Source organism: Brachyistius frenatus, unplaced genomic scaffold, assembly GCF_029030835.1.
Source record: "Brachyistius frenatus isolate BFR_SWC_R1_liver_20210118 unplaced genomic scaffold, ASM2903083v1 Contig_13, whole genome shotgun sequence".
Classification (NCBI taxonomy): Eukaryota; Metazoa; Chordata; class Actinopteri; family Embiotocidae; genus Brachyistius; species Brachyistius frenatus.
The window spans coordinates 957,035-981,067 of NW_027210612.1; the positions used below are offsets into that span (position 1 = coordinate 957,035).

The following is a 24,033-nucleotide window of genomic DNA, read 5'->3' on the forward strand; positions in this document are numbered from 1 at the left end:
TACAGCAGTGTGAATTGTTGCTGCACAACCACACAAAGATAAAGAGATGATAAGATGGAAACTGACACTTATTGGAAAAAAATATTTTTAATATTTCACTGGACTGCACAGACACCAGCGGCTGGACTGAACTGTTCAGGTTCAAGGTGATTAACTCAGACCTTTCACATTGATTTTTTTTTTTTTACTAGGCAGTTAAATAAATTGTAGGCAGTTTAATTTAAAACACAAGAGAGAGTGTGAATCCTGAGCGACTCCAGACTAGAAACAGTTTTTTCTGTTGAGTATTTTCCTCTGTTTCCACATGAAGAGAGTCTCTTCAATAGACAGTGGACAGTTTGACTCATATGAGTAACTTTATGGCTAAATCAATGGCTGAATTCCATCTAGATGTTTAATTTTCAGGTCCCTACTGCAACATGACAGGAAAAGGCCTTCACTAAGGTAATCAGTTGTACTTTTCCTCTATGTCGGCTGCCTTAAAATTAAGTTTTAACTGGAGCGCAACAACTACAGAAATATTTTTTTATTATGAATAACAAACAGAGATGGGCTCTCTAGACAATCTGGACTTTTTGATTGATAGCTTGACATTTGTTTCCTCTTTATGTTTTTCCTTTTTTTTTTGGTCAGTGGGTTCATATGTAGAAATCTAATGACCCTTTTATTAATTATCACTCAGCCTCAGCTTGTGTAATCAAATATTGAATGTGTTCATGTCGTCACATACATATCCATGCAACGTCAGTGTGACAGCTGCAGGACAAAAATCAAAGTCAACAAAGTTCAAGTACAGGGAGTGCCCAATTATTAGAAAGCTTTACAGTTGGAAGAAAAATCATGAATAATTAAAGTGAGCTCCTTGTATTGCAGTTCTTAAATGTTGGCACGTCAACACACTAAAACAACATCAAACTTTTCCTTCAGACGTAATATGCTTTCACTTAAATATGAAAAATTACTATTATTATAAGTAGGGTTATCGGTGTGTAAAACAATAAGTGAATAAGACTCATTGTGTGCTAAATAACGACTATCCAATAGAGCTAATCACTTGATTTTCACTTTGATTGTTCATTTTAAAATCATGAAATACACCACCTATAATATTAACAAAATTGAAATATAGTGAGTTATTTTACATGCAAACTTATTTTAATCAAAATCAATCCTCTTTGTAACAATAAAGCCAAATTATTTATTGATTTTAGGCCTCTCTACCCCCAGTCAGGGCTCATTCCTCATTAAGTAAACTGTACGGCTCTACTGATGCCGCAGCTAATTGCCGATGTCATTAACGAGGCAGAAGAGAGAGAGAGAAAAAAAAAGATGGATTTAGCAGAGGCTGAGGACAACATAGACAGAAGGAGAGGGGATGAGTCACAGTCATCACCATCTGCAGCTGCTGTGTGATTTTCCTGAATGTCCTCGTCTGAACCCGTGAGCACTCATCTATGTATTACTTCTAAAGAGGTTTGAAATGTTGTCACTTCATGGTTTCATGATCACAACGCTCACACCTATCAAAAAAAAAAAAAAGAAGAAATGAAAAATAGCCTCACTTGGTTTCTGCGCTATTTTTAGGAGGAGAAACATGGATAGATATTATTAACAGTAAGTGGTAGCAGATTAAGTCTTCCGTTTGCAGATAGTATTATCAGTGTTGCCCAGCGGGACAAAGAGGGGACACATATCCTAAGCCAGTTGTGCCAAGCTCAAACCCGTCTGGCCAAGTAGAATAATCCTTTGGTGTGTTGTGGCTGAGCAGAGTCTGCCAGGGGTTAACACACTCATACAGACAAGAAGGGCATAAGTATGAACCTCCATTCACACAAAATGGATGCGGCAAGGTGCATATCAGTCATGTCCTAAATGAAATCTGTCGGACAGGGTGAGAGGGAGTTTTCGGTTTTCTATATTGCATTTTGTCAGATTCCACTAAAGATACGTCTCGCAAGAAAAGCGAACACTTCCCCAAACAAACACAAAACATTAAAGTAGAAATTTAAGGGCACAGGTGTTTACACTTGTCGCAGATTGTACAATTGGGGACACCGGTGCAAACTTTTGGACAGTAAAGGCCTAATGGTGCTGGGACAAAAGTACGTAAAATAAATCCACATCATGTTTTGAATGTAACACCGGTCTCCTGGATGAAAGTCTTATATTTGTGCCATCCATCCACCTTCGGCCTCCTTCCTGGACACATGACTTCCTTCTTCAACCCAGCTGGTCACGTGCCGATGCCAAAGGGCACTTTGTGTGCATCACACTTCACATCAGTGCTGTAAAAATGACACTATTTGACATCCTGGGAATGAGAACGAGCTGAAATACAGTGTTGGTCTCATTATTTGTTGGCGATCAGTCAGCAGGGTGATTCCATTCTTGCCAGTTCCCTCCATGCTGACTAAACTTTGAACATGTTTGCAATGCGTGACAGGGAGTAACGGGGAGTTAAAGAGAGGAAAGGCTCCGTGAGTACACATGAGTCAAGGAGATAAGGATGTGTGTGGTGTGTGTGATCATTTCCCATGCCAAAAATAATCACGCCTCAGAACCTCCTTTCACCTTTTATCCAGCCACCCCCACCTCCTCTTCACTCCCAGCCCAGACAAGGACCTCTCAGGCAGGGATAATAGAATTAACAACCCTCTGCGGTCGTCAACCGTGACCCCCGAGCCCTTACCCCCTGACCCCCTGATGAGTAGAGGGGAGCTGGTCTGATTCTCTCCTCCCACCCCTGTGACCTCCAAGGGTGGGGTTTTGTTCTGGCTGCTCTGGCAACAAATCCTAAAAGCTAATTTCCCCCTCTGATGTCGCTCACTGGTTGTTTCTTAAAGCTTCTGAAGCCCTCTTCTCCTTCTTGGCTGCATTCCTGAGAAGGTGAAAATACTTTTACCATCCCTCCATCCGCCCTCACCGCTTCCTCCACCTTTCCTCATTACACACATCCTCCTCTGCTGTCAGCAGCACAAGACAGGCAGAGAAAAAACAGTCATCGCCACTAAAAATAGAAAACATCTCAAGTGCCTGAAATCATTCTGATAGTCTTTCATGAGGCATTTCTCACAGCAAGGCATTTGATTCGACGTTCAAAAATAAACTCCAATAGTGTTGCAGCCAGCTATTATGGGGTCAACCCAGGGGCACTTTACACCGCATCCTGACACTCTAAAACTATTAAATGACGCCGAATAGCTTGAAGGCAGCCTCACTGCTTCTGACAGGAACTGGAAATACACCCAAGTGGTTGTGAGAGTTTACCCTTCACATGGCACCAGCAGACCCAAGATGAGAAAGAGCAGGACTGACAGAAGAAAGAAGTTCCCAGGTAGCTCTCTAACAAGATCCAGAAGTGGGTTCTGTGATGGGGAAATAATCCCGTTATGATAAATCCGTTAATAACGCTTGTATTACCCAGGAGAGGAAGCCCATTATTCTGCAGCAGCAGATCGCCCCTTGAAATCACACGCAACCTCCGAGCAGTTCCGGAGACTCCGCTGGGCGGCTCAGGACAGAGTTAGGGAAGTGAGGGAAAAAATGGGGGTGGGCAGGGGGGTGAAAACACAAAGGCAGGTTGGGTGGAGGTTTTAGGGGATTTTCCAATAACAGGTAGTCCAAAAAAGAGGCGCCAAAGAGGCCTGAGCTCCTGGGAAAATCAGGCATCTATAATCCTGTTTGATCAGTATTTGGCAAGCACAAAGAGACAGAGGTCTGAGCCCCTTAAGATCTCCTGACAAAATCAAATGTGAAGCGAGACATCATCTCTTATCTAAACCATCTCCTCCGCTGCTGAGTACCAAACATGTTACTCATGCCAGCTTTAAGGAAGTTTTCTCTTTTTTACATCTTTCTTTCACATTTCTTTCAGATATTGTACCATAATGAGACAGCAGAGAAAACTACAGCTGAAATGTAAACTGAGGCCTTCTGACTACGGCTGCATTTGCAGGACTTTCGGTTGATGTGAGCTATGACTATGAAATCAAACCAAGCTGAAGCGTCCTCAGTCCTGTAAAACCATAAAGGTTACGGGTGTGTGTTGTTACCAACTTGTAGCAGCACCAGATCCACAGCAGAGCAAAGGATTAGTTGTGTGGAAGTTGGTTTAATCTTGTACCAACAAGCATAGTGTTTGCTTGTGTATCCATGAAAGATTAAATGGTTCCAGTGTGCCGGCTCTGTTTTGAACTGACTTGACTGTCATTGTCAATGTGAACAACCTGACAGCATTGTGACAAACTGATCTAAATATTGCAATAGCAGCATTTAATCATGATAAATAAATCTATTACCATTAAATTAATCAAAACATAATGAATACAAGTAACAAATGGTCGTTTTCATCATTTGATTACTGAATCAGTGAAACTATAGGATGTAAAAAAAAGTGTGAGAGATAGCCTGTTTTTACACAAGGCCCAAATATTTAGAATTTTTTTTCAAATCTTAACATTTGAGAGGCTGGAACAGGAAGATGTTTGGCATTTTTAATTGTCAAGTCATTTTAAATTATGGATCTAGTAGAACTATTCACTTAAACCTGCATTTAAGTCCAATATGTGGCTTTTTTTTTTATTTATTTTTTTTATCTCTAGTTTGGTCTCCACCACCTTCCAGGGGAAATATCTGGATATCGAGTTTTAAAACACTCCGCTAGTTTCACCAGTTAACTGAATCTGTCTGCTGTTTAGTGCAGGGAAAGTTGTGATGTGTAAGCTTTCCTGTTGTCAGCTGTACAAAGAAAATAAGCAGCTGGAAGACGTTAAAACTGTAAAAATGTCATCTTTTAATCAATTTAGTGTAAGAAAATTGATCAGTGCAACTTTAAGTATCGGTGAAGGTGACAATATCCAACAAACCACCACGTTTTTAGAGGCTTCCACCTCCTTCCTCCACTTTCATCCTCTTTCCTGTTCCGGCCTCCCCCCCCAGTTCCTTCCTTTCCTGTTTCCTGTGCTGGATCATAGCTCTACTGCTCTCCTGTCACTCTCTCTTCTCTATCCACCTCGCTTTCATATGGCTCTCTGCTCGCTGGTCTACGCGGCTAGATTTCCATCTTTAACAGCAACACCACAGCGTGACTAACCAAAGGCAAAGGCAACGTGAAGATGAGAGCAACAGGTGGAAAGAATAAAATTGTCAGATCAAAGTCGGCGCTGTACGGACGAGGGCAAATTATCAGTGTGCAAGCAGTAATAGGAGCCCTTCATAAAAAATGCCTTCGTATAACGTTTCCTCCTCTTCGTCAATGGGTAGTCACTGCACAGTAGAGCTTCACAAAAACAGTAGTCGGTGGTGCTCAAAGACTCAAGAGTTTCCACAATAAAGCAGGACAGGGAAGGAGATGTGAAGTCGAGAGCTTGTTCAAACCAGCAGAAATAATGCCACTTTGGTATACAGAGCCTGGGTGGCCGCTATTAATCCTGAGACCAGGGATCGCAGTGGATGGAGACAGAGACAGAGACAAGGCTAGGTGAGTCATCATAATCCCTGATGGCGGCTCACAAAAGAAAATCTACAAGTACGGGCAAGGCAGCAGCACACTGACACACACGATACCTCAGCAAGGCAATCAGTCCGCACCTAATCTACTCTCCCATTTATTTGTCACGACTCTACTCACTGAAACTCCACAATAAAACTTCAAACAGGCAAGAAAATGGTATTGTAATGAAGTCAGCCGACTCCACTGTAAAATGACCCCCCCCCCCCCCCCCCCCCCCCCCCCCCCCCCCCCCCCCCCCCCCCCCCCCCCCCCCCCCCCCCCCCCCCCCCCCCCCCCCCCCCCCCCCCCCCCCCCCCCCCCCCCCCCCCCCCCCCCCCCCCCCCCCCCCCCCCCCCCCCCCCCCCCCCCCCCCCCCCCCCCCCCCCCCCCCCCCCCCCCCCCCCCCCCCCCCCCCCCCCCCCCCCCCCCCCCCCCCCCCCCCCCCCCCCCCCCCCCCCCCCCCCCCCCCCCCCCCCCCCCCCCCCCCCCCCCCCCCCCCCCCCCCCCCCCCCCCCCCCCCCCCCCCCCCCCCCCCCCCCCCCCCCCCCCCCCCCCCCCCCCCCCCCCCCCCCCCCCCCCCCCCCCCCCCCCCCCCCCCCCCCCCCCCCCCCCCCCCCCCCCCCCCCCCCCCCCCCCCCCCCCCCCCCCCCCCCCCCCCCCCCCCCCCCCCCCCCCCCCCCCCCCCCCCCCCCCCCCCCCCCCCCCCCCCCCCCCCCCCCCCCCCCCCCCCCCCCCCCCCCCCCCCCCCCCCCCCCCCCCCCCCCCCCCCCCCCCCCCCCCCCCCCCCCCCTTTAATGTTTTGCCAGAAGACCTGAGGTTATATCATTCCTTCATTCCAACACAATGACTGTCTGTCTGAGTGGTCGCTCACTGTCACCTACCCCCGCATGGCTCGGCTTTAAGGTCTCACAGTGTGGGTGTGTTTGAGATTGCTGAATGCATGCAAACTTTCTCACCCCTCATTAACCCAATCGCCTCAGTGCCAAATCTCCTTTCACTCAAGCCAGAGAGATATTGTCCTGCTTGGCAAAGTGACGGCGGTTGACGCTGTAACTTTGAACAAAAGTTGCTGCGCTCAGGCGGCTGCAGAGCTCTGACTTCATTAAACCAGGCTTTCTGTTTCTGTGGTGAAACAAATGGAGAAATAAGGTTTCTAAAAAAAAAAAAAAAAAAAAAAAGGAAGGGTGGGGGGGGAGAGTCTGTGCAGGAATAATTGGCAACAGGTCCTCCCTTAATCCAGTTTTTTTTTTTTTTCCACTTCTTTAACAACCAACTTGTTGCTGTTGCAGACCCTCTGTTTGGAAGCGTTGCTATGGCAGCGGAGGCCCACATTTTTCATGTGCAGGCCAAAATGAGATAGAGAGACAGGAAGAGGGGGGGAGGTGGGGGGGAGGGAGGACGGCAGAGAGAGTGAGTGAATAAGTGAATGAGTGTGTTTTGAATGTATGTGTGTGTGTGTGTGTGTGTGCGTGTGTGTGTGTGTGTGTGTGTGTGTGTGTGTGTGTGTGTGTGTGTGTGTGTGTGTGTGTGTGTGTGTGTGTGTGTGTGTGTGTGTGTGTGTGTGTGTGTGTGAGACAGTCTGACAGCGGACAGGTTGGCTCTTTAGCATCTCAAAGCATCTGGCCTCAATTCCAATGTGCGAGTTGGTCGACCAAAGCCCAGCTTCTCCCGCTCTCTTTCCATCACATATGACTCACAAAATGCCTGTGCGGGTTGGACCTATTGAAAATGGGGAAATGGGATGACATGAAAGTGGACACACAGCCTTTAAAAAAAAAAAAATAGCTCTGCTTATTTGGAGACAACAAACTGTCAATGTTTACTTATTTGTTCAGTTTGCAGTGAGGTGCCTTGTTGGCTTCTTCACAGAGAACCACATCTGACTTAATAAACCGGACTTGTATGTATTTTGTCTAAGTAGACCTGACAAATATTACGGTCATGCCCATGTTAAGCTTCACCACGCTGTATGGACAGAATTACTGCGTACATTTAAAGTAAAGTTGTCGTGCTAACGTCTTAAAAGCAGTAGGGCCGGATATCATTTACCCGAATATAAAGTACTGATACCTAAACAAACTTTTTCTGGACTATGTTTTATGAAATACAACAATTCTATATTATTGTATAAAGAAAATACTTTTATCCATCTTTTAAAAAGAGGCAAAATAATGTAAACATTTAAGGAATTAAAGGAATAGGACCAGTGAAACATTTTGGGAGGAAATCTGTAAAATTAGCTGAGCACAAAGATGGGAAACAGGTGGAAACATCTAGCAAAGCTGTGTCTAATGGCTATTAAGTCTCCCGGCTCCTCTACACCTTGATTCAATAACACTATATCTTGTTTGTTTGAAGCATAAAAACCACCATGTTTTCTGTATCACAACATTTCATAGTCAGAATCAGAGACATCCTGCAGCCTCTGCTGGTTAGCAACGTCAAAGATAACAAAACTAAACACAAGCTGCTGTGCCCAATGTTTTCCTGATTTTCTCCTCGAATTGGTCAAACCTTCACCTATAGGAGCTTTCTGTATCATCAATATGACCCGCCATTAAATCCCAGCGCACGCAGTGCTATGCGGTCACATTTCAGATACCCATGCCATACCCAGTCCTTTAACAGCACTGCAGGCTGCTGACGCTTGAGGAAACTGAGGTAACAGTATGTGAAAAAAAAAAAAAAAAAGGAAGATGGCTGACATTCCTGTTCCCCTCCAAATGTTGGATTTTCCAGGAGGATTTCCAGGCAGTGAAAGTTATCCAGCAGTGGTCAGTGGTCAGACCCACAGACACTGGAAATACCAAGCATGCCAGCATGCAGAGACGCAGGGATTAGCCTGGCCAGTCCACTACGGTTGGTCAGGATCAATGACCAGTTCAAACTGTCTCGCTTGCACTTCATACAGTACTATGATTTCCTATCAGCACAGGAGTGTCTCATTTTTGTCTTTCACATACTGGATATATTTCAGTAAATCCAAGCGCTCCGGCTTGTCTGACTCCCCATTGTGCCAACAATGAGAGAAGAGAGTAAAGTTTTCCCTCCTAAACTTGCCTTCCTTCCCCCCCCTGCTGCTGAGGCTGTATGAACGGCCATTGTTTCAGTTGAACAGAGGGCAGAGAGTGGAGAGAAAGGGCCTGTTATCTCACACTGAAAGCGACCACACTTTGACTGACAATGTGACTCATAATGTGAGGCAGAACCACGAAGGGCCGCCAGTGACAAGACTTTATATTGACGAAGAGCAGTTTAACTTGCAAACATCCTCCATGGAGGAAAAGTAGGCCACAGGATCTGAGATGGCTCAGCTTTTTTCTTTTTCTTTTTACATTTCACTTAAGGTGTGACAGCTTTAGTGTGAAATCACTAATCATAGCTGAAGCAGAATGTAACACACACAATGCCGCCCACTCACACACACACACACACACACACACACACACACACACACACACACACACACACACACACACACACACACACACACACACACACACACACACACACACACACACACACACACACATACCAAGTGCTACTAAATACAGCCAGGCAAATGAGTTTCGCAGCAGCGATTACATAAGCTGCGAAGCCTCAGTTTTAACTGTGCCAGCCTCGATGTATAATTCACTTCTACTCATCTGAGAAAATATCTGACACGGCAAAGAAGCACATGTGCAGACGCATTCAGACACGCTGCTGTATACTCGAGAAAGATGGAAGAGGGGACAGACTGGCGTGGAAAATACTCATTCAGCAAACTGAAGAGAAGTCAGGCTGACTTCCACTCTGTCGCTGTCTTGCTGTCTTCCTGTGTTTCTGTCTGTCTCTCTCTCTGTCTGTCTCCCTCCTTCACTGCACCACCATGCTCCACAACTACAGGCTTTACATAAACACCTGGCATGAGATCTAGCTCAGCAGAATCGCAGGATTAGAAGTCAGCATGGAGTTTGATAGCATCCTTTATTGAATCTTTTTTTGGGAAGACATACAGTCTTTACTTCTCTCAGCCTCCTACAGACACCACAGAGACTCTACTGAGCTGAACTGGTGTTGGGATTTCATCACATGTTTTGTCCTATTGTTGCGAAGAAAATTTGCATTTGCTCCTCACTGGAGGGCTCTACTACAGCTACAGAAGTAAAAAAAAAAAAGAACACACAGGAATATGAACTCTTTAGAAAGTATCATCCAAATAAATGGTGGATTTTTTTTTTCTCAATGCGCAAATAACCGAACTTTGTTGCAGCACCTGGGGGGGGGTCACAGAATAGACAGTAACACTGGTAGTTGGTTGAGGTGTTTTTGAAAATGTTGTGTTAGCAAACAGTTGTGTACATAACCAGATGTGGTTTTTTTGTTTGTTTGTTTGTTTGTTTTTTTGCAGGTGCAGATGTGATTACCTCAGAGATTGTAAATGACACAAGCTAAGGTTGTCTATGGAGCGCAACACAATCAACTTTTTTTTTTTTTTTTTTTTTTTTTTACCAAATTGAAACCGGGTTCCAAAATGAATCAGCCCTGATAGGAAGAGGACCATGGGAGGGACATCCAAAGGAGAGAGAGCAACAACAAAAGGTTTTACTACCTTCTATTTGGAGCTTCTTTACTAACTTTTAAGACTGTACATATATATATAGACCATACATGGGAAGCATGAGTCAACATGGTTGGAAAGTGTTCCAGCATGTGACACACATTCACCTCATTTGTTTTGATCAGAGCAGATGAGGTAACCTATCTTCTCCTCCATGTCTGTCTCCACCTTTTCCCCCCCCCCTCCCCCTCCTCCCTCCCCTCGAGTTAAACTTCAACGCTTTGTGCATTTATGGAGTTAAAAGTCACTCCTTCCAACTGCTGCCAAAAATCCAGTCTGGTTAATTACAGTCTCCTCGCAGCGTGCTCTCAAACGAAACCTTAACATGACGCGGTCGAAGCAGACAGATACTACAAAGAGCTGAGTGAATGGACAGCTCGCTAAGTACTGTCTATAAACATAATCTGCTGACACATCACTCTCGGGCCAAAACAAACTTGATGAGAAACTACAATATGTGGCCCAAGGCACACAAGGAGTCTTGTAATTACGCGCGCAGGGAAGACATAAGAGGAACAGCAGCAGCCCTCTTGTCTCCCAAACTGCTTTGTCATCAAAAGAAACACAAAAATTCCCTTCGAGTCCTCTGGATAAAAACATGCTCCGCACGGTCACACACTTCTGAGACGCAACTTAATTGTCTACTTTGGTAGAAGTGTATATGCTGCCTCATGCGCTTTCTTATCGTTGGTGTGAGTGTGTGTTCAGACAGATTGAATAACACCCTCCTTCCCCTCCTCCTTTCCCCTTCCTCCTTCAGAGCCAACTGTCCACAGGGTAGAACAGCTTTTCTAAAGGCTGAAATTTCAAATCAATACCCCGACAGTCTGTAATGAGCAGATTACCCAGGGTCAGAATTAGAAAACCTTGGCTCAGTCACAACCAAAAACTCATCACCCCACCTCAACAAATCCAAACCACTGGTTCTGCACAAAACTCGGTCCCAAAAGCTTCAGTCCCAACAACTTTAAAAAACAACAACTTTAAAGTTAGTGCCAGTCAGCTGACCCTGAATCATCCAGTTGCCATAAATCTCCAAAGTTTCCAGGGATTGTTAACCAATTTATGATCATTCAGATCTGAGGTTTAGAAGTCGTCACCCACTTTTTTGTTTTTGTTTTTACCAAACTAGTTTCCAGTCCTGTTAAAATCACCGTGCCAAGAAACGTTGGTCTCTTTCCGTTACACCTTCCATTTATGTAATTTACGCAATTGACACCCTCATAAGTGGCTTCACTCTGACTCGAGGCGGTCGTGAAGTTTTTACCCGAGCAAATCTGCTTTCATGTAAACAAAGCCAAACTGGAACAGAAAGCAGTAAGTAAGGAGAGTTTGGAGACACATATGCACTCAGGTTTCACGCACACACTTCTGCAGACACCCCCGACTCACCCATGTGAGTGCCCTGCATCTCTGCCTCCACTTGTCTCCGTCTCGCGTGGAAAAAAAAAGAAATATATATATATATATATATATAAAAAGAAAAAGATATCTAAAAAAAAAAAAAAGAAAATCCTCCCGGTCTCTGTCGGTTCAGATTCTCCTCGTCTTTCCCTCTTTTTTTTTTTTTCCCCCTGTCGTCTACCTCTTTCCTACAACACTCCAGCTTTCTGCCTCTGCACCGCTCCAGGACTTCATATCTCCACACGAGGACTTTCGAATAGAAGCCCCCTTATTTCCCTGTCCTGTCCTCTTCTTCTCCTCCTCCTCCTCCTCTCACTTTACTCCACTGTTCCTCTTCTCAGCTTTCCTTCCCCGCTTGCCTGTCTTAGCACCGCCCTCCCACCCCCCCACTTCACTCCTCCCTCCTCCCTCCCCTCTCCCACTTTTGTCTGCCAGCCCCCCCCCCTCCCCTCTCTGCCTCTAGTTTCCCCTCTTTTAACTCGCACACTACTCTCCTCTGCCTCTTTCTCTCCTCCCCCCCCCCTTCTCTTTTTTTTTGTGTTTTTTTTTTTTAGCCTGAGATTCATCCACCTCTCCCCCTTTCACACATACTGTACCCTCTGCATCAACACAATCCTGCGTCAGATCTAACATTTATGGAAATCTCATCCACTGTTTCTGCTCGGTGGAGCGGAGTGGCCCGCGGGCGTCAAGGGGGAAACACCTCTGTCCTCCCCACGCAGTTTTCGGCATCTGCCCTTCGGCTGAGCAACGATGCAGTTTACACCCAATTATCAAACAACATCGACTAACATCAAGAGCCGCCGCCGCCGCTACACGGTGGAGGAAAGGGGTGGGGGGGTCAATTAACATCGGATGGGGTAACTTACATAACATGTTTCTGCAAATCTTTTGTGGTCGCACGCTCCTCGCGCTCTCTCGTGCGCATGGAGGTGTGCGTGGGTATTATTCGGGCAGGTAATGAAAAGAAGGGAAGGAATAAGTGGAAAGTTAAACCACATTGAAATGGAGCTTGTTTTTTTGAGAGATGTGTTGGAAGATGGGTGTGAAGTCAGATGTATTAAAGCTGCAAATAAAGACCATTTTTTTTTAAAAATCATCAACTAATCTGTCGATTATTTCCGCAAGTGATTATTTGTTTAATTTAAACAATGAGTCCTTATGACTGTTATTCCCTTTCTTCCCCCCCCCCCACCCACGAGTTTCCTGTAGCGCCACCATGAGGTTATGTAACGATTTCACGAAGTGCTAGTTAGTAAATTAACGTGCTAAACTAAAAGGGAGACCACGGAAAACATATAAGTCATCATGGCACCGTCATTGTGGGCATGTTAGCACGCTGCTGTTAGCGTCACTGTGCCTAAGTTCTGCTTCTGAGTTACAATTAATTAATTGTAAGCAATTAATTGATGGATTATAATAATGTAATAATTTGTTCACTTTTTTTGTTGTTGCCATAACTTAACCATTTTATTGATAATTTATTCACTAATTGTTTCAACACTAATTCATTTACAGATCACACACTGCTTTGTTGTGTGGTACACAACACTTACAGCTCTTGGTTTATTGTAGTGTGCTGCCATGGAAAACCAGTAGGAGGACTGAGTAATGCTTTGTGTGTGTGTGTGTGTGTGTGTGTGTGTGTGTGTGTGTGTGTGTGTGTGTGTGTGTGTGTGTGTGTGTGTGTGTGTGTGTGTGTGTGTGTATGTATGTGTGTCCTCTCGCTCCCTCTCTTTACGGAACTTCCCTGTACCTCCCTCTGAGTCCCACGGTGGTTTAACAAGACAGAGGAAAGTTCACTTCTCTCTGACTGCACTTTACTGCCATTAACACAGCCCTCCTCTCCGGGCTGAAAATACAACACCAGAAAGCTTTTGAGTCTTTTATATGTGTGTGAGGCTGACTCTGTGTGTGTGTGTGTGTGTGTGTGTGTGTGTGTGTGTGTGTGTGTGTGTGTGTGTGTGTGTGTGTGTGTGTGTGTGTGTGTGTGTGTGTGTGTGTGTGTGTGTGTGAGCAAGAGTTTCTATTTCAGGCTCTGAACAGGTAATAATAACCTATAAACTAAGCGCAGCAACCCCTTTATAAGATGTTGAACCCTTGTGAGTCAGCTCAGAGCAGGAGTCATGATGTAGAAGATGTAGCTACAAATAATGTAAAGAACTTAAATCATTAACAAGGACCTTATAAACAAATGTGACATTGAAATGATCTTGAAAGATTAATCTAATGTATTGCTGTGTCATCAGTAAATTGCGCCTGAGACTGTCTTTTTTTAATCTGATATCTGCGGAGGATGTTGTGTCATCAGGCCACATGACCCCTTCATGAATGTTGAGAAATTGAATGCAAGCTGTGTGAACTGATTTGGACTAAGACTCAACACAGTCAGCAACAGTGATTAGAAGTTAAATCTTGCTGACCTTGTACCTTAAAACCAAAACAAAGGCCTGAAAGATGCTGAAATGGAGCAATGAAGGGAACTGCAGATTTTGGTGATAAGTCTCCTCCTCCAAAAAAAACAACCCCATAAATCTTTTGTGCAAGCATCCTTTAGTCCCTGAGCTACGTTTTACCATTAAGCGGCCTCTAGTGGTCATTTAAATAATGACAATCAGTTGTCCTGAAGAAGTGACACAGTTCAGATGACGTCTACATTAATGTGTTTTTCCTGGTGAGGAGGAGGCGGCCGGCTGTGTGAATTGTTTGATATGGGTGCAGGACACAACTGTTCGCTTCCCATTTCCGACCACGAGTTGGGACAGATCTTTATTAAAAACTGCGTTTCTTGTTGTCATTACAACGAATGTTGTAAAACTTTAAAGAAGTAGTAACTTTAACGCGCAGCAAGGTTCAAGTCACCATTTTAACCAAAACCATTATCTTTCTCTGAACATAACCAAGTGTTTTTTGTTCCAAAACCTAAACAGGGGCGCTAATTTAAGAATCACTGCTGTGGGTTGTATTTGAGGGTACGAACAAACAACCTACGTGGTTTAGAGGACTTGCTGCCTCTTTCACATTACAACTAGTCATTTTATCAACTGCTAAAAATGTGTAAAAATATACATTAATACAGCTTTAACTTGTAAGAAACATGTATCAAGCCAAAAGAAGAACTGAGCAGCATTTAAATGGTGTCCTTTGTATTTTTGAAAGTGACCTTCCAAAGCAGGTGTTGAGAAGTGCTTTGGGACAGATAATGAAGGAAGGGGACAGCTGGGCTGGGACAGGCTAAGCTGAACTGCAGGAAAGACAGAGACAGCAGATCTGAAATGGATACGGAGGAAAGAAGAGAGGAAGACAGCTGCTTCTGTGTTGACCACACATTATTATCGCCGCACATATCTAACAAACGCTGCCCTTTGCTGTGGGGCCGTGCGCTGATAGCAATGATTAGGAGGAAATGTCAGGATTCAGTGTGGTGTGACTGCAGTTGGTCGAAAAACAGCACAAACAAAAAAACAAAAAATGCTGCAGACCGGCATAACTGATCTTGTTTTATATAAAGCTTGTAAAACAGATGCAGTGGAGAGAAAATTCAGTTTGCTGGCGAGAAAATTTGATTTGCGGCAGAAGTATACAGACATGCCTCCCCTGCTTTATTATGCGAGGGACCCGGCTGCCGTATGGAGCAACACGGGCTCAGTCGCAAATGTCTGACCCCTTGACCCCTCATCTCCACCCCTGCTCCCTCCACCCCCGGTTTCACACACTCCAACTACTATCCATCTCCCGGACCTGATCCCTACCCAGACACTTCAAAGAGGCCAAGACAACAACAACAACCCCCCTCCCCTTCCCCTCCACAACCCCCACCCCATTCCCATAAATATGTGTGCGTCTCTGTGACAAAGTGACCACAGCAGGTCACTCTAAATTAAGTAAAGTATTAAGTAAGTCATTGATCAGCGTAGGCAAAAGAGAGGAGGGGAAAAAGGACAAAACCAAAAGGGAGGGAGGAAGAGAGAAGGAACAAGAGCAGTAGGAGGAGTGGGGGAAGCTTGAGTCAGCAAATATTGAAGGTCAGCGTCATCAGAGAGGATTTTTGTCTGCAGAGGGGTTTTATTTTTTGGTGTGGATCTTTACCTCAGTGTGTCGCCCAGCGTAACCCTCCTGGAGGTCTGGGGGAGACAGGGAAACGACAGAGAGCTCTCATCCCAGGACCTCACTTCTCTCTGGGTCTCTTCCCCCCCTTAACTCTGGCCTGAGGGGAAACACAAAGTGTTAATGTTCATTCAAAATTACACCAGAGTTTGAAGCACTTACAATATATTACACCTGCAATAACTGATTTCAAATGTACACCACAAAGTCCCTAACTGTTAGAGGTTAATTTAAGCTTTTTCAGCTGTCTGCTCTGCCCATCAAAAGGTTGACTACTCCTTACCAAAGTTAAGATCTGTCTTTTCATGGGCTGCATGAGTTGATCAAACCAATCGTATCAGATTTGAGTGAGTGAATGTGTCTACTCAAACGCAAATGTCTACTGTTTTTCTTCCACAAAATACCCTTGTAAATCTCTCATGATAACACCACAGACTGTAGTATCAACATATTTTGTACTTGTGAAGTGTGGCTCCATCAGTGCTGCCTCCCCCTGCCGTCCACAAACAGAAAACATAAGCTCTTTTCTTCCATTTGCACACTGCAAGGTTTTATCTTCTTTTCCCAAAAATGCTAAATCGGCCTTCCTTTTCATTTGCACTTTCTTTAATCTTCTGATCTCACCCCATCTCTCTTTTCCACTCTCTACACAGGCAGCCGATGAGGTAATCAGTCAGCTTGTTACTGTCTGGTAAGTGATACCATACAAGTATTGATTTTGGCCCCCCGTGTACCAGCGCAGGGGTCAGTCCTGCCACAGCTTCAGAGACGCTTTCAGGAACCACGAACAGATGCTGACTGGGCCGTTTCACAGCCACTGTCACAAACTGAGAGACTGTTTGAATATGGACAGTCACACTGACAGATTTTCCTTTTCACAGGAACTATTGTAAGGACAAATCGTGTCACGTTGTGTTTTGATCAACAGTGGATGATATGCCGACACATGAATGTCTTCCTATATTTTAATGACATTATACCAGACTAAAGAGAGATACAAACATGCTAATTTTAGTTGAAAAACAAAAAATAATGCTTAACCTTTAACTTACATCAATATAATCAAATTGATTCTGAAAAATGACCACATGAAACACAATTATTAACATTTAGGTTTCCTCGTGGCATCTGAGGCTCAAATAGCAATAAATATAAATAAACATGAGGTGAAGTCATGTGTGTGACCATCAACAGTAAATCCACACATTTTTGAATGGATTTCCATGAAATCTGGAGGTCATTATAGGCTTTAGGTCAAGGTACAACCGATTAAAGTGGCAATCAGGATCTGGGATTTATGGCATTAGCCATTTAAGACCTGATTTGATGGCCACGTGCCTTGTAGTTGTTACTGTGAACAGCACGAAGCATGAAGTGAAGCGGGGGCTGTGAGAGAGAGGGTATCAATCGATCCTCACAGGGGGGGAGGACAGGTGTGACCCACCTTATTTCACTAATTTTCCCCTCTGGGAAAATTAGTGAAATAATAGGATGGGGGTGAAGGTTTTCAAATGTTTCTCCATCTTTAGAACTTCTTCTCGGAAATGCATAAATCTTCAGACAGGAGAGAGTAACCCACAACACCTATATCCCTACATGCCGCTAGTGTGCATTTAGAAACAGTAATTTGCAGACAAGCACGTGTGCTGTGGCGCATCCATACATAAACATCCATATATAAATCCATAGAGATGATGTAATTTCCATATAACGCATTGCAAGGCCATAAGGCATGACCTATGATGCGGTAATGATCTCTGCAGTACAGTGAGGTCATGAACACGTGCACAGTCTCTCTTTCTCTCTCACACACACACACACACACACACACACACACACACACACACACACACACACACACACACACACACACACACACACACACACACACACACACACACACACACACACACACGTGCATGTCAAACGTCCCCCCAATGCACTCTCTCTAATCAAGAGATGGGATCTCACCCTATATGATTGGATGATGTAAACCAATGGCTGCAGATTAGACAGATTATCAATCCTTTAGATCGCTGGGAGATAGATTACACTGCAATAGCAGCATATGTCCTCACTGCAGGAACGACACTTCATCTGAGGACAATGACACTGTGATGCAGGGTTGCACTCCCACAGGGTGCTGCAGTGTTAACTCCGGCTGAGGGTGTTATTAAGGTTATGCAGCTTGTGTGCTTGGTTGCCTTGGGCTCACTTTGTAAATCAAAGCGGTGCTAACGTAATAGTTATTGGGTTACTCCGGGTCTCTACTGTGCCTCCTCATTTCGGAGAGCTACAGTATGCTGCGTTAATGAGGGAAGAGTAAAGGAGGGTGAAGGGGAAAGTAGCTGCCGTCACACAAAAGGCGTGGCTACATCTGTGCCAAGGTGACTCTAGCAGAATGAAGCAAGTAGAGAAAATACACATAACACATCTAACATCTGGGGACAAAATTTCCAGATCATCAACATTATTACTATAATATTTGTATCTTTTAGTAATCCTCCAATTATCTTTGAGATTGAATTCTGCCATTTGCAATAAAATAAAACTATCTAATTAACTACTGAATTAACTAATTTCTACAGAATCAATCAATCAATCAATCAATCAATTAATTAATCAATCAATCAATAAATGCCTTTACTTGTCATTGCAAGGTGGTACAACGAAATTCAGCGCTTCCCATAGAGTGGTATAATAACGAAACACCACTGGGAGAGCAAAGCCGCTGCGAACGTGCACGCCGCCATCAGAACTGAGAGTAACAAGACGAGAATATGTTTCCAAACCAATTGCATGCTAAAACGTCTAAAAAACCCGAAAGTCCAGTGACTAGAGGACAGCGTGTCAGTGTTGAAGCATCAAAAACCACATGGTTTAGGTAACACAATCACTATTCCCATTGGCATATAGCTTGTTGGTGCATTACCGCCACCTTCTGCCAGTAGTACCAGACGCCGGTAAAAACCACAGACTTTATATAAAAGTAGACGTAGCTTCAGGGTCTGAAATGTCAAGCCAATGAGGAATTGCTAAATTCAATCTTTCAGATCGGTTTTCTGGTAGTCCTTCTGAAAATAGTTGCAGCATTGATTAGATATTCATCCTCAACAAACTGTAATTTATGGGACGTGTCTGTTTGATTGACAGATCACATCAGATTCACTGCTCACTTTCCCCCCGCTCGTCTAAATGGAGTCACTTCTGGCTACAAAAAGGACCAAGACAGAAAATGCCAAAATCTACGCTACAAAACCGCAGTTTACAAACTAATGGGTGACGTCAGGATTGGTTGCTGCTTGGGATTGCAAGATTACTTTAAATAATCCACATCGGCTTTTTTCAGACTCGAACTCTGGCCTCCCGGGTGACAGTAAGTGACTTATGACCTGTCTTATGTGACGTGTTTCTACCAAGCGGCAACCAGCAGTGAAGTCACCCATTGGTTTGTGAGTGACCGTTATGAAGCCTCGAGTTTGGCATTTGGCCGGCGCCATCTTCCGAGTTTGGAGTTAGGGTTAGTGGTTTGACCATATTTGGGCGAGCTGGGGGGGGGAGCGAGCGGGGCATCTGAGTTGATCTGATTGTGAACCCGATACTACGTCCCGCCGTAACCTGACAGCACCACAGGCCTGTTAATCAAACAGACCCAAAACCCGGCTTTTTGATTTTGTAGATAATGATGGGATTATATTCAGATGGACAGCCAGAAAACAAATCTGGAAGAGTGAATTTAGCAAATGACATACAGAACATTTTTGGGAGAAATTTTATTGACAGTTAGTCAGACAAGTGATCTGAAGTCGGCTTTGCAAAAATGTTATTTTACATACATTTTTTGACATCAATCAATAATCAAGCAAATAAAAACCAGATAAATCACTAATGAAAATAAACAATAGTTGGAGTCTGTTTCAATTGGAGACATTTAAGTGTAAGCTAATTCTGTACAATCTAAGAAATCTGGATAAATTTCCACCCTTTCACTCTATACAGCCTCGTATTGCTCGTCTTAAAACGTGTCTGTTAAAAAAAAAAATAGAGCTGACAAGTAAACAGCACAGTTTCAACACCAGAATAGAATCAATGGAAATTGTGAAACACCTACCAGGAATAGAGTAGTCACGTAATGCAATTTCTATGTATCTCTCTCTCCATTTTCTCTGTCATTAACCAAACACTGATATCGTACTCTGTGCCCGGCACTTTGGCGGCTGCCGCTGTCGTTTTTCCAAGAAAGTGGAAAGCTGCTTTGTTGCCATAATATGCCCTGTGTGATGCTTGGCCCACTTTCCAGCCTGCTTTCATTGTGTAAGCACACATACATAAAACATGATTTGCTGCTTCAATTTCTGACTTTTATTCAGCTGGGATTTGGTGGCAGACAACATCAGAGCCACGAAAAGCCGAGCGGAGCAGCGACAAAATGCAACTCTCCCTCTGATCCTTTGAGGGAGGGAGGGAGGGAGGGAGGGAGGGAGGAAAAAAGAGACAGAGAGAGGGAAAGTGTTGGCTACGTTACAGAGAACAAGGTTTAATCACTGACCTCTAGACTTACAATTAAAGACAAATGGCTATGATTAATGAGGGCCATTCATCTTATGGGTTAAGAAAAAAACAATGGGAACTGCCCTGCTCTGATAGATCTATCTGCTGTATATATTAAACTCCAGTCCTGTTAGTTTGCACTTCAATTCTGATCAAAGAGCTCAGGTCAGCTTCAGCGTAGATCCAATACTGTTCACTAGAGGGCGACCTGTCTGAGTCTGGCAAACCTCATGTTAAATAAAACTGATCTGATACTCTGACCCCAGTAAACACTGTTGTTGCAGCAAATAGTAGAAGAAATCTTACTATCTTTCTATCTCCTCTGCAAAACTGGACCCTACTGCTGTGTATTGATTCATTATTTAATTAATTACATTATCTGTTTCGCCTTTATCTAGCCGTGGAAAACTTGAAGAAAAGCATAAACTATAAAGTACACAAGCCAAAATAGTTGGAAACCATTGGATTGATCACAGTGATTAATCAAGTGATTATTCAAAAAATAATGTGATTTTTTTTTTCATGTTAACTCCTACTATGAAAAGTAACTAGCAAGTAAGCCAAAGTACAAAAATGACTTCAGAAATATACTGAAGTAGACATAAAATCAAAATGCTCAAGAGAACTCAAAAGAATGTGTAGTTACTTTCAACCATTCCCAGAGAAGGATGAGTTCATCATGTACAGTAATCAATCCTCGCTCAGTTATTTGATACTCTCCTGTAATGTTCCTCTAATGTTCGTCCTCCTTGGTTATGTTAGATTAGATGAGATGACATGAGATCGGGGGGCGGCGGCGGTGGCAGCGGCAGCAGCAGCAGCAGCGATGGGTAAGGACCAGCTCTGTAACCAATCTTAAGAGCAGCAGCTGATGTTGGGCCACAGCTGCACACAATCAACCTCTGCGATGAAAATCTTACCAGGAAAAATGATGAGCTTGCATGTGACTAATGAAGGTTTTCTGTGGGGAAACAGTGAGACGTGGGCAGGAGGAGCAAGAGGTGACCACACAGAGGAAATTAAGAGGAAATTAAGTGAGGAGAGGAAAGTTAACACGAGAGAAACAAAGGCTGCCGCAAAACTTTTCATTTTTCCTTTTCAGTGCAGCCGGAGCCAGAAGCTTTGTCTTGGCTTTTGTCTGTTTCCAGCTCTATCAGGCTGCCACTGTTGTTGTAACAATTTGTCTGTCTGGAGGACATGGATCATCTCTTTTCATTCACAGACTTTGTCTCCTCTCCGATTATTCTCGGCTTCCTCGTCTTTAGCTTTTCTTCCATTATTTCAAACACATTTCTGTGCACAGATTCCCTCTTTCTGAGCTCAAAGCAGAGGGAACATGGTGAGCATGGTGACGTTGCTGCAGGGCACGGGGGCTGCTAGTCAAGAGATCTGCACATATTTCACGGAAACACACTCAAGCACCTGTCATCATCTGGATGCACTTCAACTGACTTCTGCTGCTTGCAGAATTTTTTTAATTTTATTTTTTTAAATCTCTATTGTGTTTGACCATCTATCCATCGCTAACTGCAGAACAAAAGTTTTTGTTTTTTTTATCCAGGAAAATAAATGCTAATATTTGCCTCAAGTCTTGAGATGATTTCCAAGTTCTGCTTCTCCGTGCTACAGCACACGGCGGGAGTGAGAATGCGAGAGTGAACATTTATTGCGTAGGGATAGATTTTTGAATAGCTGTTCAAATTTTTTTTTTAAATCTATGACTACACGCGACTATTTTTTTTTTTTAATTTCCCCTCGGGGATTAATAAAGTAAATACCTACCTACCTACCTACCTATCGTTCTTCATTTCCCCTGTTTTTACCAGCGCATGGTTGTAATGAGTTACCCCAGAAGGTGGTAACTAACGCACAAGGTGGCGGTGATGCAGCTAAAAGCTGTCTACCAGCCACCTTAAACAACACAAGGAGAAGAACACGTTGCTACCACGCTTCAGAGCTTTGCAGGTAAAATAGTTTGACGCTGTGAGATTAGATGTCAAGGTGCGAACAGCAGAAACAGGCGAAGACGACCGAAACCGTCAAAAAGTTCCGTGTCCAACTTCTTCAAAGCATAAAGGAAGATGCGGTGTAGTGCATATTCTCTGGGTAAAGCTAGCATATGTCTACCACTGCTCAACGCCGACGTTAGAGTGAAGCACTGAGCATAGTTGATTAATATTCAAATAGTTCAGACTAAATTTTGAATAGTATTTTTGCCTAAAATGCCCATCACCAACAGTGTCTCTCCGCAGATGGCTGCGCATGTGCGTGTCGGCGAAGCTTAACATTTATGCGTGTTCAAGAGTGTGTGTCCTCTGCCACAGTAAAGCGTGTTATTGGAGCAGGATGAGCTGGGGGCAGAAACAAACGAGGTCCTGTGCAACGCCGAGACTGTTCCATGAATCATCCGGGAACTTATACAGTAGCTGTCCAGTCCTCACAGCCTTCAGCTAATGACTTCCCATGCAACATTTCTCACAGTGATTAATAAAACAGTGGGTTTTATTCTCTGCAAAAAAACATGGAGAAATTTAAACAGCAGGGGTTAAAAGTTTTTGTGACTGGAAAATAATCATAAATAAAAGCTGCTTTTGTGTAGTAGAGACAATTGTAGGGCCTAACAAGCATGAAAATACCCCCCTCCCCCCAAATTACCCAAAGCCAGCACAACAACTGCAAAAAAACAAAAAAACAGCTACACTTGAAAAAAGGTATCTGCAGAAATGCTAAACTCTTGTATTTAGTTGAATAATGAACTGTGCATTTGCCTGCAGCACAATAAACAAGTGCAATGATGTCATAAGAGTCCGCCAGAAGGGAAGCTCACTTCTCTCACGTGCATTCACCTGCACATGCGCTCGTAGTGTCAGAAAGGACTGAAGAAAAAAAACAAAAACATATGCAAATATGAAAAGGGGACAGAAATGAGCTCGAAGGACACGTCTGATGGCGCGATTAACTTATTCCCAAGATTAAGAAGTAAAGTCAGAACGTGTTGTAAAAAAAAAAAAAAAGGGAGTCTGCAGTGTATCTGATTCTGTGTGTGTGTGTGTGTGTGTGTGTGTGTGTGTGTGTGTGTGTGTGTGTGTGTGTGTGTGTGTGTGTGTGTGTGTGTGTTTCAAATTGAAACCGCGGCTCTCTGAAGTGCAACGTTTGTCTCAAGAGACAATCTCTTCATGCACTGAGCGGCACGCAATTTCACCCATGTTTATGTTAGATACTGCTTGACTGTTATCTCCACCACCTCAGTGCCAGTGCCACACACACACACACACACACACACACACACACACACACACACACACACACACACACACACACACACACACACACACACACACACACACACACACACACACAGAGAGAGAGAGAGAGAGAGAGAGAAATCTGTAGGCGTGTAATTTTCTTTTACTCAGTGCCAAAGGTCAGTGCACCCACGTTTTTGTCACAGAAGAAAAATAATTCACGTCTTTGGGTATATATGGGTGTGTGTGTGTAGAGCTAATGGAGACTGACATAAGGACTGACATGGATGCTGAGCTGTGCTGCACTGGGCCAGGCGGTCTAACCCAACAGCAGGGATAAACTATAAATAGACTATCTCATCCACCCCCAATGCTCCCCCATCCCCCACCCTTTTTTTTTTTCTTCCCGTTTCTTCTTTTCCTTTTGCTTTATCTGCAGACCTTTATTACCACAGCTGGAAATAAAGACCTGCTTTTGTTTTCTAGTTCCTTCCATTCCTGATGTTGGTCCGTCTCTTCATCATCTCCCCTCCTCGTGGTCTCACCACTTTCAGCCTTCTGTCTTTGCAAAAAAAAAAAAATCTTAATAAAAACAAACAAATCCAAAACAGTGGAAAAACAAATAGGCCAAC

At 44.1% G+C, this 24,033-nt stretch overlaps 1 protein-coding gene across 2 annotated transcripts in view; it reads right to left on the bottom strand.

The window, feature by feature from the left end:
- The window catches only part of LOC138617580 (leucine zipper putative tumor suppressor 2 homolog), a 41,830-nt gene that overhangs the window by 8,175 nt on the left and 9,622 nt on the right, over positions 1-24,033 (bottom strand). Inside the window, exon 2 of one of the 2 annotated variants that reach the window (XM_069692682.1) lies at positions 15,588-15,705. The gene's annotated coding sequence lies outside the window, so the exon portion shown is untranslated. Of the gene's footprint in view, positions 1-11,486; positions 11,852-15,587; positions 15,706-24,033 lie in introns of those variants that run through there. The other variant, XM_069692681.1, reaches the window with a different exon arrangement.